This window comes from Hylobates moloch, unplaced genomic scaffold, assembly GCF_009828535.3.
Source record: "Hylobates moloch isolate HMO894 unplaced genomic scaffold, HMol_V3 SCAFFOLD_16, whole genome shotgun sequence".
NCBI lineage: Eukaryota > Metazoa > Chordata > Mammalia > Primates > Hylobatidae > Hylobates > Hylobates moloch.
This window is the reverse complement of record NW_026652291.1, coordinates 48,984,441-49,003,447: the sequence shown is the minus strand read 5'-3', so window position 1 is coordinate 49,003,447 and position 19,007 is coordinate 48,984,441. Positions and strand designations below refer to the sequence as shown.

The 19,007-nt window shown below is 41.1% G+C and overlaps 1 long non-coding RNA gene across 1 annotated transcript in view; it reads left to right on the top strand.

Moving 5' to 3' along the window:
- Positions 1-18,066, top strand: part of LOC116484753 (uncharacterized) — a 38,842-nt gene extending 20,776 nt beyond the window's left edge. The window contains exon 2 of the long non-coding RNA XR_004252658.1: positions 16,025-18,066. This is a non-coding gene — a long non-coding RNA (uncharacterized LOC116484753). The remainder of the gene's footprint in view (positions 1-16,024) is intronic.
- The last annotated feature ends 941 nt before the right edge of the window (positions 18,067-19,007 follow it).

Genomic DNA, 19,007 nt, shown 5'->3' with positions numbered 1-19,007 from the left:
AGTCCCCGGTGTGTGATGTTCCCCTTCCTGTGTCCATGTGTTCTCATTGCTCAATTCCCACCTGTGAGTGAGAACATGCGGTGTTTGGTTTTTTGTCCTTGCGATATAGTTTGCTGAGAATGATGATTTCCAGCGTCATCCATGTCCCTACAAAGGACATGAACTCATCATTTTTTATGGCTGCATAGTATTCCATGGTGTATATGTGCCACATTTTCTTAATCCAGTCTATCGTTGTTGGACATTTGGGTTGTCCAAGTCTTTGCTACTGTGAATAGTGCTGCTATAAACATACGTGTGCATGAAAACACTGCCATTTTCTAGTAATCTTCCTGGGCCCAGCTCCAGTAGATCCCTCACTCATAGTAGGCACCCAGGAAATGTTTATAGAATGTATAAAAGTAGAGAAAAGGGCTGCGCGCAGTGGCTCACACCTGTAATCCCAGCATTTTGGGAGGCCAAGGTGGGTGGATCACTTGAGGTCAGGAGTTTGAGACCCACCTGGCCAACATGGTGAAACCCCATCTCTACTAAAAATACAAAAATTGGCCAGGTGTGATGGCACGAACCTGTAATCCCAGCTACTTGGGAGGCTGAGGCAGGATAATCACTTGAAGCCAGGAGGAGGAGGTTGCAGTAAGCCGAGATCACACCATTGCACTCCAGGCTGGGGGACAGTGCAAGACTCTATCTCAAAAAAACAAAACAAAAGTAGAGAAAAGACAAGAGGAAGGTAGGTAGGAGTGTCAATACATTGCAAACTGAGCAAGAGAGGGAAATGAGAAGGGACAAGTGGGTGTCCTTCAGAGTGACATAATGTAACACGTAACACTATCCTTGGTCGGCTACATTTAACAATGCCCATACCTGACTTACATGGTCAGAAATAAACTCATCTGCAGCGACCATCATTTTGTGAGCCAGGTTGGGTTCTTTATACCTGCTGATTTCCATTAAATGCTGTTTAGAAAAATAATTGTGTAACTCTGCCCTGTTGGCATTAAATATAAATCATTGGTTTGGCTGCTAAAATATAACATTCAAGGTGAGCAGAGAGACAAGCAATCTTTTTTTCTTCCCCCACGATGCTTTAACTCAAGACAGGAGCTCCTGGGTGGCCTCACATCGCAATTTGCCACACGTGCAGTGATGGCTCTGCTGGCAGTGGTGGGCTGCCGACGTCACAGAGCCATCAGTCACGGATTATGGCTGCAAGGGGTGGCCGGGTTTAATCTCATTTTTGAATGAATTAATATTATTAGTTTTGAAGAATTAATGGTATTAAATGTGCAAGGTTCATATAAATTATGTCCACATCCACCTATTACTAAATGTGTCTCATTCTTGTGCAAGAAAGCTTCAAGAAGCAATTCAGTGGAATCCTCTCTTTTCTATGTTTCTAAAGTGCCCTCCTAAAAGAGTTAGAAAGATGGACTAATATATGCCTAGGACAAGTGCTTAATGATATAAATCTGTACTTTGGTCCATGCTCAAGGGGACGACATAATTGAGTCTGTTACCAGAGGAAGACATAACTTTGTGGTGGTTTATTATAGGCCTTTACAAATGTAGACATAAGTATACACCATCCAAGTAAATCCTATATTTTAGAAGAGGCTTGAGCTTCCTCACTCTCATTTCCCCCTTCCAGTAAAAAAATAAGTGCTAAGGTATACCCATGTTGTAGCATTGAGAGAGAGAGAGGGAGAGAGAGAGACAGACAGACAGACAGAGGATCATGTTTATGTATATCTTTTTCAATCTGAAACCAACTTTTGTCCTTACCTAAGGCTAAATGAAATGCATATTGGGCTGGGAACAGTGGCTCATGCCTATAATCCCAGCACTTTGGGAGGCCAAGGAGGTGAATCACTTGAGTCCGGGTGTTTGAGAACAGCCTGGGCAACATGGCAAAACCCCATCTCTACAAACAATAAATTAGCTGGGCATGGTGGTGCATGCCTGTAGTCCTAGCTCCTCAGGGGGACTGAAGTGGAAGATTGCATGAACCTGAGAGGTTGAGGCTACAGTGAGTCATGATCGTGCCACTGCACTCCAGGCTGGGTGACAGAGTGAGACCCTGTCTCAAAAAAAAAAAAAAAAAAGGAAAAAGAAATCATTTAAAATAAAAGCAAGAAATGCCTATTGTTGGAATCCTGTGCTAGCAAGACTAAAATTCATGTCTGTGTTTGAAGCTTTTGGGAAGATGATGATCAAATGTGAATGAGCCCATTGCCTCTTCTTTCTGAATGATATTTCGGTCAAGGGATCTATCAGGTTGAATCCTGTGAAGTATACTTATCTTTTAACCTGGACACCATGACACGCACTGATTGTTACATACAGCAATTGTCACCTTTATTGCCTGCTTAAAAACTCAAATTGCATTCAGGTATATGGGTGAGATGACTTGATTTCAAGAAAGGTGAACTCTTTACCCTGGGTCCTTGGGATAATCCTATTATCCTTTGCTGTGATTAATGACCTAATTCCAGCCAATGAGATGTGAAGAGATGGATAAAGTTTTTGAACCTCAGTGTGCCAAGCACAATGCCTCATAGTCCATTAACCAGATATATTCATTCTATATGTTCTTCATAGGCTCTTTTTTGGCATCCTTGAGTGGACATGAACTCTTAATGAGTATTTAACAGAAAGACATTCTGCACACCTGTACTTTTAGTAACTCTTAAAAACTTTTTCCTGAGATGTATATATATGTACTCCAGTAACCACATCATTCCCTTTCAGGATTTCCATATCTTCTCATTAACAATTTTTACCATCTTCTACTTCATTAGAGACTTTTGTCAAAGTTCTATAATAGCACTTTTCAATAGGAATCCAATTTGAACCACATATATAGTTTGAAATTTACTAGTGGCCACATTTAAAAAGTAAGAAGAAACAGATAAAATTAATTTTAAGGTTATATTTAACCCAGTATGTCCAATATAATTTTGTTTTGACACATAATCAGTATTTTTAAATTATTGAGGTATTTTACATTCTTTTTAAATATTAAGTCTCTGTTGCAGTGTGTATTTTATACTTACAGAATACAAGCATATTTCATTTTATTATGCTTTGCTTTACTGCACTTCACAGATACTAGATTTTTTTTTTTTTTTTTTTTACAAATGGAAGGTTTGTGGCAACCCTGTGTCAAGCAAATCTATTAGCGCCATTTTTCCAACAGCATGTTCTCACTTCATGTCTGTGTCACATTTTGGTAATTCTTGTAATACTTTAAACCTTTTCATTGTTATTAAATCTGTTAAAATGACCTGTGATCAGTGATCTTTGATGTTACTATTGTAATTGTCTGGGGGCACCAGGAACTGTGCCTGTGTAAGATGGAAATTTAACCAATACATGTTGTGTGTGTTCTGACTCCTCCACTCATGGCCATTCACCTGTCTCTCTCCCTCTCCTCAGGCCTCCCTATCCTGGGGACACAGCAATATCGAAATTAGGTGAATTAATAATCCTATAAAAGCCTCTAAGTGTTTAAGTGAAAGAAAGAGTTACACATCTCTTAAATGAAAAGTTAGAAATGATTAAGCTTAGTGAGGAAGGCATGTTAAAAGCCAAGATAAGCTGAAAGCCAGGCTTCTTGCACCAAATAGTTAGCCAAGTTGTAAATGCAAAGGGAAAGTTCTTGAAGGAAATTAAAAGTGCTACTCCAGTCTAAGCACAGTGGCTCACGCCTGTAATCCCAGAACTTTGGGAGGCTGAGGTGGGCAGATCACTTTAGGTCAGGAGTTCGAGACCAGCCTGGCCAACATGGTGAAACTCCCATCTCTACTAAAAATACAAAAAATTAGCTGGGCATGGTGGCACACGCCTGCAATCCCAGCTACTCAGGAGGTTGAGGCATGAGAATCACTTGAACCCAGGAGGCGGAGGCTGCAGTGAACCACAGTGAACTGAGCCACTGCACTCCAGCCTGGGTGACAGAGTATATGAGATTCTGTCTCAAAAAAGATATAAAATAAAGTGCCACTCCAGTGACTTGAATGATAGGAAAGTGAAACAGCCTTATTGTTGGTATGGAGAAAGTTTTAGTGGTCTGGAGAGACGATCAAACCAGCCACAACATTCCCTTAAGCCAAGGCCTAATTCAGAGCAAGGTCCTAACTCTCTTCAATTCTATGAAGGCTACAAGAGGTGAGGAAGGCCGGGCACGGTGGCTCACACCTGTAATCCCAGCACTTTGGTAGGCCGAGATGGGCAGATCACCTGAGATCAGGAGTTCAAGACAAACCTGGCCAACATGGTGAGCCCCTGTCTTTACTAAAAATACAAAAATTAGCTGGGCATGGTGGCACGTGCCTGTAATCCCAGCTACTAGGGGGGCGGAGGTTGCAGTGAGCCGAGATGATGCCACGGCACTCCAGCCTGGGCAACAGAGCAAGACTACGTCTCAAAAAAAAAAAAAGAAGTGAGGAAGCTTCAGAACAAAAGTTGGAAGCTAGCGGAGGTTGGTTTATGAGGTTTAAAGAAACATGATATTAAAGTACAAGGTGAAACAAGTGCTGACATAGAAGCTGCAGTGTTATCCAGGAAGATCTAGCTAAGATCATCAATGAAAGTGGATACACTAAAGAACAGATTTGTAATGTAAATGAAACATCCTTCTATTGGAGGAATACACCTTTGAGAACTTTCCTAGCTAGAGAGAAGTCAATGCCTGGCTTCAAAGTTAACTCTCTTGTTAGGGGCTAATGTACCTGGTGGCTTTAAGCAGAAACCAATGCTTATTTACCATTCTGAAAATCCTAGGGTCCTTAAGAATTATGCTAACTCTATTCTTTTTGTACTCTATAAATGGGGCAACAGCCTGGATGGCAGCACATCTGTTTACAGCATGGTTTATTGAATATTTTAGGCCCATTGTTAAGAATTGCTGCAAAGAAAAAAAAATCCTTACAGAATATTACTGTTTATTGATGACATTGCACTTGGTCACCCAAGAGCTCTAATGGAGATGTACAAGGAGATGAATGTGATTTTCATGCCTGCTAACACAACATCCGTTCTGTAGCCCACAAATCAAGGACTAATTTTAACTTTCAGCTCTTATTATTTAAGAAATACAATTTTATAAGGCTATAGTTGCCCTTATAGTGATTCCACTGGTGGATCTGGGCAAAATGGGCAAAGTAAATTGAAAGCCTTCTGGGAAGGATTCACCATTCTAGATGCCATTAAGAACATTCATGATTCATGGCAGAAGGTCAAAATATCAACATTAACAGACATTTGGAAGAATTTTATTCCAACCCTCCTGGAGACTTTGAGGGATTCCAGACTTCAGTGAGGGAAGTAACTGCAGATGTGGTAGAAATAGCAAGGGAATTAGAATTAGAAGTAGAGCCTGAAGATGTGACTGAATTGCTGCAATCTCGTGATCAAACTTGAATGAATGAGAAGTTGCTTGTTATGGATGAACAAAGAAAGTGGTTTCTTTACATGAAATCTACTCCTGGTGAAGGTGCTGTGAGCATTGTTGAAATGACAACAAAGGATTTAGAGTATTACATCAACTTAATTGCATCAACATAAAGCAGCAGCAGGGTTTGAGAGGATTGACTCCAATTTTGAAAGAAGTTCTACTGTGGCTAAAATGCTGTCAAACAGTATTACATGCCACAGAGAAATTTTTCATGAAAGGAAGAGTCAATTGATGTAGCTAACTTCATTGTTGTTTTGTTTTGAGAAATTGCCATAGCCACCCTACCTTTGGCAACCACCACCCTGGTCAGTCATCAGCCATCAACATCAAGACAAGACCCTCCAATGGCAAAAAGACTATGACTTGCTGAAGGTTCAGATGATTGTTAGTTTCTTGTAGCAATATTTTAAAATCATGTACATTTTTAGACATAATGGTATTACATACTTAATATATTGCAGTATAGTATAAAAATAACTTTTATATGCATTAGGAAATGAAAAATTTGTGCAACTTGCTTTATTGCAATATTTGCTTTACTGTGGTAGTTTGGATCCAAACTCACAGTTATTTCTGAGGTGTGCCTGTATCTCAATTTGGACTGGTCATTACTAGCCAGACTTTCTAACTCTTGCCCCAATATAACTTCTCATCCTGCTGACCTGATTAATTTCATATTATGCTCAGTATTTTGAAATGTTTTTTTCCCCAGCCTATCCAGTTCTCCCTCCTTTTATATCTTTCAGTTTAATAAGCAGTTATTATTTCGTGTCTAGTATAAGACAAAGAATATTTCCTACCGCTAAGCTGTGTACACATTTGGTGAAGAGAGCCGCAGTCCGAACAATGGGCTTCTTCTTTTCTGTTCTACTACACTTTACATGCACCTCTCTTACAGCAGTTTTTAGGCTTCCTGAACTTAGGGAATAGCTATGGAGACAGCACTGCTTCCACTTACAGAAGAGATTTTTGTCTGTACGCTAGTGTTAAGTAGGATTTTATATAATAAGGGTTTAAATTGGAAGGGATCCCAGAAGGTGTGATGGTTAATTTTACGTACCAACTTGACTAGACCACAGGATCACAGGATGCCCAGATATTTGGTCAGACATTATTCTGGGTGTTTCTATGAGGGTGTTTTTGGATGAGATTAACATTTAAATCAGTAGACTGAGTAAAGCAGGTTGCCTTCTCCAATGTGGGTGGACCTCATCCAAACAGTTGAAGGCCAGAATAGATAAAAAGGCTGACCCTCCCCTGAGTAAGAGATAATTTTTCCTGCCTGAATGCCTTTGAACTGAGAAATTGGCTTTTTTTTCTGCCTTTGGACTAAAAATATTGGCTCTTCCTGAGTTTAGAGCCTCCTGGCCTTTGAACTGGAACTACAATGTCAGCTCTCCTGGGTCTCCAACCTGCTGACTCACCCTGCCTCCATAATGGCATGAACTAATTCCATATATAAGCTATGTATACACACACATTCACACACACAGGGTTTGAATAGGGTGTGAATAAGGTTCAGAATACGGTCTGCATATAGAACAAGGTTCTGTTTCTCAGGAGAACCCGAATATAGAAGGCTTTTCACCCAACCTCCTCATTTTAGAATTGACTCAACTAAGGACCAGAGAGGCCAGTGACTTGCTCGAGATTACACAGCCACTTGGGAATAAATCAGGATCAGAAATAAGTTCTCAAATTCTTACTTCAGCGCTCTTGCACACTGTGCCACTTGTGCACTGTATCACACTGGTGTGCGCACACACACATTCACACAGACACGCATGTACTTTTAAAACATGACAATAACTTATTTAAATGAGAATTTTGCCTTTGTACCCAACAGAAAATGATAATTGAAACTCAAGTAAATTGTGGTGGAAAGTCCACTAGGATTCCATGGAGAGAATTCATTAGCTAGAGGATGCAAATAAGATTGGTGGTGAGAAGTCTGGAGAGACAGCAACAATCGTTTTCCAGTAAGAATGGAAAAAACTGCCTGAGGTTTTGGCTGTGTCTGCAGATCTGGGTTAATGATTTTATAAGCCAATTCAAAATGGCAGGATTCTGTTTGGCCCATTTTCCTACTATAGTGCATTCCAACCTGGAAGTATCAGACCCTTCAGAAGCTCAAGTGTCTGGGCTAGAAAACAGCCACGCTGGATTGAGCTGGAGATCCAACAACAGGCTGAACAGAACAGAAGATGGACACAACTGCTGAGACAGCCTCTCATGGCTAAGGTGTGGTAAGAATAGTAATAGCCATTGAGTTAGATGGGCGAGACACTCTTCTAAGTCCTCTCCTTGAATTGACTCATTTAAGCCAACAATAACTCTACAAGGAGGTACTGTCATTATCCCCTTTTTACATGTGGCAAAATTGAAGTACAGAGAGATCAGTAAGTGGTGGGCCTGGGATGTAGAGCAGGTGATCTGGCTCCAGAGCCTCTGCCCTTAACACCATAGCACCCCTTACCTGCAGAAGCCTAGGTGGATTTCCTTGGAAAACTCAGAAAGTCTTATGTTCTATTGAAATATCTGTGCTAAGAAAGGTTGTGACCTGCTACACTGCTTCCTGGATGAGAGTGAGGAAATTTGGGTCTAGCTCTGCCATTCATTAGCGACCTGGCCTTTGGCAAATCACATAACCTCCCTAGGCATCTGCGTCCTTCCTTATATATGAATCACGTTGTTAGGCTGATTCCTACAATTACATCTAGCTATGAAATTCTATCATCCTGATCATTGTGAGATTATACTATTTACAAATGTTTTTTGTCATTATATATATTATTATTACAATCCTTTTCATTATATTCGGGAAATACCTTTAATGATATATAGCTGACTTACTAATTTGTGAGTAAAAATCTTCTGAAGGAATATGTCTTATCCCTTGAACAATATGTTAAATCATGCCTCTTCTAATATTTTCAAATGAGATCTGGAAAGAAAAAAGAGTAAGGGCTGAGCAATGCATTGTTAATTTCTAAGTATACATGGAAATACCATGAATGGGGAAATACATAATGCTTTGATTAATAGAGAGCCATTCCTGCCATAGTTTATATTAGTAATTGCCCGGTAAAAACTCTGTTTTATCTAGGCTGACTTGAGATGGGAATTTCAGATCCAGCTCTGGCACAAGCTAGACCTGTGATCTTGGGCAAATCCCCACAGCCTCCTTGTTGTCAGTATTTGAAGGAAGATGTTTGGGCCATCTGGTTTTCTTATGAGCATAATGATGCAGATGTGGGCAGGGCTTCCCTGGAAGAGCTCTGTTCCCAAGGCAATTCTGCCAGTGTGGACCCAAGTCAATTGCTCCTGAAAGGAGGCCTCAATCTTGGCATCTTTGACAGGCTTCATAAGATACATTGCTAAAGGTGGAAATTTCCAAGTTACATCTAAATGATATTCAGAAAATGGCAGAGGATATGACGCCTCTTACCATCTCCCCAACTCCATGCATAGGGTTCAGCAGGAGAAGCTGCCCCAGGTATCATGCATGCTCAGCAGGTAGATGCTGGAGGACCACCCTTCAAAAGCTATTGTTTTCCCCCGAGTGTAATGGAAGGTTGTTGCCTCTGTGAGTAGCTCCCTTAGAAGCAGGACTGTCAGGAACTATTCCCAAGTCCCAGCAGAGCTGCCATAAGCTGTGCTTGGCCCTTTAGTATGAAGCCCACTTTAGGTTCTGTCTGGTCCTGTCCCCCAAAACCTCGTTTGATTCAGTCTCTTCAGTTCAATACAATTTGCCTCTGAGTGCACCAATGTGGGGAGATGAGAGTTTCAGCCTCGGCTCTCTCACTCTGTAGACCTGTGATCCTAGGCAAATCTACTCCACCCACTCCTATCCATAGCCTATGATCTGCTCTAGCATTTCTCATTAGTGCTGTATCAGAATTCCAGAACTCTGCCAGGCACAGTGGCTCACTCCTATAATCCCAGCACTTTGGGAGGCCAGGGCAGGAGGATATCTTGAACCCAGGAGTTTGAGACCAGCCTGGGCACTGTAAGGAGACCCCATCTCTACAAAAAGGTTTTTAAAAATTAGCCTGGTGTGGTGGTGTGGGATTATAGTTCCAGCCACTCTGGAGGTTGAGGTGGGAGGCTTGCTTGAGCCCAGGAGTTCGAAGCTGCAACGAACCATGATTGTGCCACTGCATTCCAATCTGGGTAACAGCCCCATCTCAAAAAAAAAAGAAAAAAAGGAAAATAAAAAAAAAGAATTCCAGAATTCCTAAGCTAATCTTTCTGTATTTTGCTGGTTGGAGAACTAGTCGATTAACTACTGTACAGGTAAATTCTATAATTCTACAGGTAAACACAGGCAACTGCTCATTTCCACGGCCGTCATGAGTGTGGCCCATGTGCATGTGTATGTTTGTGTGTGTGCGTGCACGCAGTTTCCAAAAGCTTTTTCCAAACTTGGGTTTTGCAATTCCTAAACACCTATTCGGTTCTTCTCTGAAGATTCTGAGTGTTCTTTTTGTACCAGTATATTTGTACCACACCTACCAACCTGCAAATAGGCGCTAATCCCCCACAGTAATTAGCCCTAAACAATATTTAAGTGCTTAATTTTTTTCAAGGTCTGTTTGTTTTGCCCATGACACTAATTTATGGTTAGGTTATAATGATGGCAACCACGACCATTTAAACTGCTAAGAAATTCTTAAGCTTTTAGGGACCTTATTTTGGGGAGGCAAAACCCCCCCTAAAATGTTGCTTATTTTATTATTATTTTTGTTTTAAAATTCTCCCAGGATTTTCTCTTCACACTTTACCTCATTCTAGGTATTTTAGGAATAACTAACAGTGAACTTGTCTGGGTAAAACTGCCCTGAGCTATTCTTTAATTATCACTTCTTTTGCTTCTGTGAATGGCTGTTCAATGACACTGTCAGCAGTGGAATGAACCAAATTACTTTAATTATGGAGTAATTGCACAGAGTGATGGTAATTAAATCTTAATCAGTTTAAGTGAGTGAATTAATTGCTCTAACTTGGAATGCACACCACAGCAAGAGGAGTTGTTTTTTGGTTTAATTAACACCATCCACTAAAGTCACATCATATTCTAAAATGTAGACAATTAATGAATTTGATATTATTCTCACCTTCGCAAGAACTAGGACAGAATACATGCTGAGAAAGGTAGTGTACTAAGGGAATGATAGAAAACTTAATATTCTTGTCACTTGTATAGATATATTGGTTGCAGTCTCTACTTTGCCTTCTGGAGAAATGTGCAAATAGAAATATTTCCATACAATTAGCTTCTGGCCCCATTTCATTTCGATATTCCTTGATCTGTGCAACAGTATACATTTCCAAATTTGTTAATGTTTTAAATTTCTACAGCCTGAATTTCACAGTGAATCTATCCATCATTTACTTCCTTTTTGTTTGGGAGAGTCCAGCCCTTGTGAAGGTGTGCTTAGGGTCTTCATAAAATTTGATTATTTGTCAATCATCGTTTATTGGAAACAGATTTCCTTGCTGCTTCTATTACCCATTCCCTAGCACTGGAAAATGCTTTGTGTTTTTATAGCAACTTTTCTGCCTCTATCTAGATCAGCAGTGTTCACTCTTGATGTTGCTTTAGAATCATCTATGGAGTTTTAAAAAGTTGCCAGTGCCCAGGCCTCACTCCAGAATTTAGAGGGGTGAGACCCAGGCGTGAGTATGTTTTTAAAACTCTTCAGGTGATTCTAGTATACATCGCCAGTTGATAACCACTGATTGAGAAATTCCATCTGTCTCATCCCATTAACCCTTAGAGGAAGATGGTATTATCACAGATTTCCAGATGGAGAGCACTCTGTGGTCAGGACAGAGTCTGAGGCTTGAGAGCTAGACCTAGTCCTCAGACAATCCTCCACCGCCTCTCTTAAGAGCCAATTTATCTAAATATTTCACCACCATGCTCCAGAATAAATCAAGTTGGTAAGTCCTAGTTTATAAACTAGAGAAGCAAAGAAGCAAAAGAAATAAACATGGTTTATTTAGCAGTCTTAGGCATTGTCCTATTAAACTTCCAATAAGAAAAAGGTATGTTTCTCTCTGCCCCGGGGTCGTGATATGTGTGCAGGTGCTTTATTGTCAGTGGGTAGTAATGATTGAGTAGAATTGATGGAGGGAAATGGCATTTGCCAGTTCTGCCAGATGTGAGTAACAGGTGAGCTTCTCAAGGTTGTACATTGTCAAAGGCAGGAGGAATTAGGTCTTCTCTGATTTCCATGTCCATACGCATTAAGCCTCTATGCTATAGGCTCCAGCTCAGAGTTAACACGAGACAGTGGAAACTTGACCCAATTCTATGAGTGGATTCTTGGATGTATTCACATGTGAGTTAAAATGTGAATTGGGTTTTGAAAAATAAAATTTTTCTATGCGGAAAAAGGAAGAAAATGTCCTACAAACCAAAGGTACTTCTGTAGGGCCAAAACGTGTATGTCTGGGAAACTTACATGGTCTTGGTATGACTAGAGCATGCACTGTGGAGGGAAGATATTTTATTAAAGCCAATAGACCAAAACTGCCAATAATCCACTTCTAGGCTGAAAAGGTAAAAGTATTTGGCTTGTTGTAGCAAGAGAGAATGAATGGCAGAAAGTTTGTGGAGCAGCTCAGTAACACGGAGTTGGGAAAGGCTTATTATAGGACTTGTGTTTTGCTGAGTGGTTCTCAGGTTTGAAAAAGTGCAGGCCCATTCTGGGTTGAGCGCCATCAAGAACAGAGGCAATTCAGTAATTGGGTATTAATAATTTGATTTAGGAGATAGAATAATTAAAGTGGGGCTAGCATCATCAATAGCAAAGTCTTTTGTGTTAGCTGGGAGTGGGGAGGGTTGTAGTCACTTTTGTGGTTGCAGAGTATCCTTGTCTCTGCTGCTTCAGACAGGGTCATGGAGGGAACTTGTCTGATCCTTGTGCTGTGAGCGTAGTTTATGTTCAGCTGGGGCATCAATGCAGTTGCTTTTCACTTTCTCAAGGGACCAGGCCCTTGATTGCCATTTTAAGGAGCTAGGACTTAAATGTTGAAAAGTTTTGAGGAGTGAAAAAACAAAATTTCTGTTTTGGAAAGACCCCTCAGGTGGTATATGGAGGGTGGCTTTTAATATAAGATGAGATACAGATGGCCCCATAGGAACAGAAGAAAGAAAATGCTCTGGGCAGTGAGGCTGGAGAGCAAAGGACTGAGAAGAGATGCTTTCAGGGCAGAAAAGAGAAAACTTGTGCTGCTTAACAATTCAAAGAGAAACAACAATACCAAGTTCCTTGAACAAATCATAGGAAGCTTCTTTATCTTTGTGATTTAATTGGGGAAAATAGCATCTTAAAAAGTGTCCTTTTTCTCCGGGCGCGGTGGCTCATGCCTGTAATCCCAGCACTTTGGGAGGCTGAGGCGGGCGGATCACCAGGTCAGGAGATCGAGACCATCCTGGCTAACACGGTGAAACCCCATCTCTACTAAAAATACAAAAAATTAACCGGTCATGGTGGCGGGCGCCTATAGTCCCAGCTACTCTAGAGGTTGAGGCAGGAGAATCGCCTGAACCTGAGAGGCGGAGCTTGCAGTGAGCCGAGATCGCGCCACCGCACTCCAGCCTGGGCGGCAGAGCGAGACTCAGTCTCGAAAAAATAAAAAAAAAGTTTCTTTTTTCTTGAAAAGTAAAGCCCAGTGTTTACTAAGTTCCTGCATGGACAAATAGTTTCTGGGGTCACCTAAAACTTGTAGCCTTTTGGCTTCAGCTCTGGTAATGCCCCTACAGTAGCCTTTTCCCACTTAGGATGGAAAGAGTTTGCAATATGTTCATCCTGGCACAATTCAAGCAAATACACCAAAGCAAAGAGACAGCTGGTTCAGGATTTTCTTTGGGAGATAAATTCTGTCTGTTTGTCCAGGACCGTGAGTCCTGAATCACCTGCCAGGAGCCTGAGCAGCAGAGAGAGGGACAGGTGAGGAAATGGGTGAGGTCACTCTGCTCAGGCCTGGTTCTCCAGCTCTCGCTTCATCTGATTTTGCCCCAAAGGAAGACTAAATGGGCCATTCTGGAGAAATAAGAAATTAGTAGAATACAATAAAATACTGGAAATGAGGAGAAAAAAAAGGAGAAAACTTTGGTGTCAGGCAGGAGGTTGGCAGGATCTGTGCAGAGGGGAGGGAATGGTCTTACTTTTAAAAACAGGGTCCTAATTATATTGTTTCCCTGATTTTTTTTTAAACCACAAGATTGTCATTTACTGATATAAAAACAGATGAATAGAGAAGACTCACATGATAGAAGGAAAAATGAACTGAACGATGAAATCGGTAACAGCAAATCACATAGTATTATAACTACTAATGACCATAAGGAATTTTAGTTATTGGGGAGGGGGGGAAGGATATGAAGAGATCCAAAAGTCTTTTTTTTAGTCTTTTTAGAGGTGGGGAAGAATTGCCTCAAGTCGCTTAACTATAATCTGTGACAGCACATTTATGTAAATAGCTTTGAGCAGAGTGCTTCTCAACATTTACTTCTATCCCATTTAACATAAATGTTTTGAGGAGCAGATATTGGTTTAAGAGCAACATTTTATAAAATTCAGATGACTTATTTACTTTTACAAGCCTATTCGGCAGATTAATTTTTCTAAAACTGTTTTTTTTTTAAGCCAAATGAAACCCTCAGAAAGTGAGGATTCTATTAGTTCATGACCTTATGTTTTAGTGGCAAAAAAGTGGCTTTGCAACCCATAAAATGTGTTAATGTAGGGATAGAAATCTTTATCCTTCCACTTATACTAGGTCCAATCAACAGAATGGATTGGGCCTAAATAATCTGACATTAGTATTAAAACAAATATTTAAAAACACATGTATCCATTACTGGTACATTATGTATGGAGTTTAGTTCTTGGTATTAAGATACATGTTGACCCCAAAAGTGTTCAGTAGAAACCATTACTATGTGTGAAGTTAGGCAGGGAATACAGATTATGATTTATATCCATTTTTCAATTAGTAGCAGAGAAAAGATTTGATGGCCATTTACAAATTGATTAGCAAGGCAGCAGATTAAAAAGACGGTACCTTGTGGCATTCTTTGCTTTATTGTCTTTGCCTGTGACCAGCTGCAGTGTTGAAGGACATTTGCCATGAGCAAACTGCACATCAATTTTCAGATTTCACAAGTAAGCAATGCTGGCACTAGCCCAAAAGGCATGCCAAAGCCTCCAAAAACCATAAGCCAGTTCAGTGATCAACAAGGTGGAAGTGGCGTTACCTATGGCTATATGGTTAATTTTTACTGTTTTCCAAAAATTTAGTTTTACTTATTTCAAAATATATCTCACTTTCCATTCAATTGCCCAGGTTTTCCAGCACCTAATATGTTAATTACCCAATAACTCAGTGGTCTCCAGCCTTTTTGGCACCAGGGACCAGTTTAGTGGAAGACAATATTTTCATAGGCTGAGGGGTTGCGGGGGTGGTTTGGGGATGAAACTGTTCGGCATCAGATCATAGGCATTAGTTAGATTCTCATAAGGAGCACATAGCCTAGATCCCTCACATGTGCAGTTCACAACAGGATTCATGCTCTTAAGAGAATCTAATGCCACTGTTGATCTGACCCCGAGGTGGAGCACAGGCGGTAATGCTCCCTCACGTGCTGCTCACATCCCTCTGTGCCGCCCAGTTCCTAACAGGCCAAGGACCAGTACAGGTCCATGGCCAGGTAGTTGAGGACCCCTGCAATAACTCATTTCTTTAGCACATATCATTTTGAGCACCTGCCATTTGTTTTCATTCTGTCAAACCCCATGGGAGTCTATACATAGATGGATAATACATGGCCCCTGCCCTCATGGAGCTTATACTTTACATGAAGAATCATTAAACATTAAATGGTGGTCTGTTAAGAAGATAACACTAAGTCAATAACCAAAGGCATAGTAAATTGCTTAAGTGTCAAATAAGTGGAATAGCTGGTATAAGTGCTCTCAGCTCATGTCAAGCAGGAAATCACTGTTGGGTTGGAGTTGTCAGTTGTAGCTTTCTGAGAAAATAGGTAGCAAGCTGGTTCATGAAAGATGAATTGGGGCAGAGGTATGCTGGTAAAAACCAGCTCCTGGGATGGGGAGCCTGATTTGTAGCATTCGTCAATGTCCACAAATACTCCCACCATGGCTGACTTAAAACTACCAATCAAACATTAATGAATGTGAAGTGGGATGCCCACACTTGGCACACATGAGCCAGTGCAAGCCAACTCCCACACCACTAAATGGAAGATTGACAAGCGATCAAGATTCATTCAGCTCAACAAGTATTTTGAAAAAGGAAAGAACTGTATGGTTTTAAGTTCTCTCAGTAAGTAAAATAGCATTTTGCCTTACTTCCTTCTCCTCCCCAATTCCCTCAGCACAGTCCTAATTATAAACTGAACGCCTTTGAAACCTACATGAAGCACCTTTCCTATTAAAGGTGACAATGCTGACATAGCACCAGCACTGCCTTTAAGGTGCTTTTCTCTAGAGTACTGGCCTTGCCCTAATCTATTTACTTGATCTTTCTCAGCATCTCTTATGAGCAGGTCATACATTTCCAACACAATGGGTCCAGATCAGAAGTGCAGGCTGTGCCCCCAGAACGCGTCGAAGTTGCATACAAGCGCAGAATTAGACCACGTTTAAAACGTGGTAGAACTTGGCTGATTTGCTCCCTCTTGGCCATCCATTTGAAGTGTGCAGTGAGGACCCCAAGTCCTGATCTCATCATTCAAGAGATGTTAAAATGCCTGTGGTGAATCTGACTTTAATTTACCATGACTGCTAAAACAGAGGCTTTGGAAACTAAAGCAGTAGCAAGTCTCCTGTGTGAGGCCAGAGCTCTTGAGGGGGCATTTAGCAGCAGCAGATTTTACACGTATGAATCCAAAAAAATTAATGCGTCTTAAATATTTCTAGCAACCTTCCAGGTTCCCAGTTCATGGCTCAGCAGGGGAAAGGCAAGGGGCTCGCTCGTTCATTCATTCATTCACTATAAAAGGATTAAAATAGAGCTCGGTTTTTCTGGCTTCAACCCTTGCCTCCTTTTTCCTTTTTCTTTTCTCACCCCTGCCCCATCCCCTACCTTTTTTTGCTACCTCCCCTTCCGTGAACCCTGACTAACAGACAACCCACATGCTTATAAAAACAGCTCTTGAAAGAACAGTTCTGACGGTTACTGGGATGAGATTGCTCCAGTGCTCCCAAGCAGGAGGCATAAAAAACCCAGAGCAATCTCCAGCTGTTCCAAAGGCAGATCGTACAGCAGTTAGAGATACAGAAAACTGCAACCTCTACCAGACCACAAGGACAGGCCCCCACTCTTCTCAATCTTTGAGACCCCCAATACTGCTTCATCTTGGGGAGTTTCTGGGTCTTCAGATCTAGATTCTCATCAGCTGAATAAAGCCTTTAACCTGTATTTGGATCACTTGAACTATTGATTTTTCCCTGACAGAACAAATGTGTATTGACCATCTCCTCTTGCCAAGTACTTATCCAGGTGCTTTGGGTATGTTGGGGCTCAGAAAAAAATATGCCAAAGTGAAAAACTCAGAAGCAGCCTCAGAAGCAAACATTTTTCTCTGACCTTCTCCTGCTCTCTTATCCCTCAGTTCCTTTCTCCCCCAAGGCAGGTCATAGAAACCAGAACCCCCTTTCCCCAAAGCCAGCCGTAAAACCGAAAAAAGCCTTACTCTAACTTTCCCTCTGCCTTACTATGTAAAAACTGGCCATAAAGAAATTATCTGACTTCCCTTGTTTAGGTCATTAGACTGCCATTCCAGAGAAGGAGGAAATGCATTCTCAGAGAAGCCAAGAAGAATCTAAACAGGCCGTGCTGGGCTTCCCAGCTCAGTCTACAGCTAGCATTAGATGTAACCCTTTCTGCCCAATCATATTTCGACACAATTGTCCAGACTTTGTTGAACCTAAGCATAAAAATGGATAGTTCCTCTGTTATCCTTGAGTCTTCATTCTGAAGGCTCCTGTGTATACACATTAAAGAAATTTGCATGCCTTTTCTCTAATCTGCCTTTTGTGAGTTGATTTTTCCACAAACTTTCAGAGGGCCAAAGGGAAAGCTCTCTCTTGGCCCCCATAGCTCTATCAGTGAGCAAAGAAAAGACTTCCTGCTCTCATGTAGTCTACAACCTGGCCATCCACAAAAACATGGGCTGCCTGCTTTTGGTTGGGACAGCGGTTTTATATAGGGGAGCCATAAACATAATGATTGAAGTAGAATTCTAAGTTTCTAGGCCCACTGCCCATTCCCCAAATATTGTTTATGACCATAATCTTCTCTCTGACTTCCTATTTTCATTCTAAATTGGAATAAATGACTTGGTCTTTACCAAACACTGCATGTTTCCGAAAGGACTTCCAAAAGGACTTTCCAGAAAGTACCAGACTCTTAGGAATGGCATGTGGTGGGAGATTAAAAATACATTCTTAATTTATTTGATAGGAGCAATGGGGAGGTCAAATAGCTTACTGATTTCTCTAATTATATATCTAAATCACCAACTCATTGTGTTTGCTAAGAATTACTAACACAATAAATGAAGTACTACCAGAATGGTCTTTTATTGTCTAGAATTTCTGGTGTATGGTGATAATAACAAGCGAACTGACTTTTAGTTGGTTTTGTTTTTAAATTCTCTCCAGACAATGTACCTCTATTTTGCCTGCACCTTGATCTGACATTCCCACCCTTTCCCCTCCCTTGGGACACCAAAGCTCTTATTTCAAGTATTTTCTTAGACCTTTCTCATCTAGAAAGTCTCTTCTGACAAATCCATGCCAAGCTGACTCCCAATATCTGTTTCTTCTTCAATTTTCTGTAGCTGTTATACTCTATATCTTTATAGCCCTTATTTAAATGCAATGCTAAATGTGTTTAACTATTCCTTCCTATAAATCATGTTTCTCCTCAAACAGAATTTAATGAGGGCATAACTGGGTCTGGAATCCATCACCTACCAAATGACAGAAATTGTTCATCAATTGGTAGTGGATGAAGGTGTGGGTGGCAAGTGCAAACCAGTACCTCTCAAAGGCCCTGCTCCCCTCGCTGTAGGAAAGCATATCAATGCCCCAGCCTGGGCCCAAGTTGTGCTCCTTGCAGAGACTCAGCTACATCTAGCAATGTCTAATGACCTAGTGCAGCAGCCCACCAAGTATCTCCTAGGAGGGAGTGGGGAGTCAGGCCAGTGAGCGTAATCTGGCAGCAACATTTCAGGAATAATGGGCAGAATGATTCTGAGTACAGGGTGGGCACTTAGGCTTGGGTTAGAGGGAAAAAAGGAAGGATGTAAAAGCTCGGCGAAACTTCAGGGCCCTAGTTGTACTGCTGGGGACCTCTGTAACGAGTCTCACGAAAGGTTGGGTCTCTGCCCTCCTTTGCCACAAATTCTTGTGCAGCTTCCACAGCATGGTCTCCAGACAATGACAGGAGCCCTGTGCAGAAGCAGTATGATGAGAAAAAATAGCATCAGGAAGGGGTTGTAGTGGCT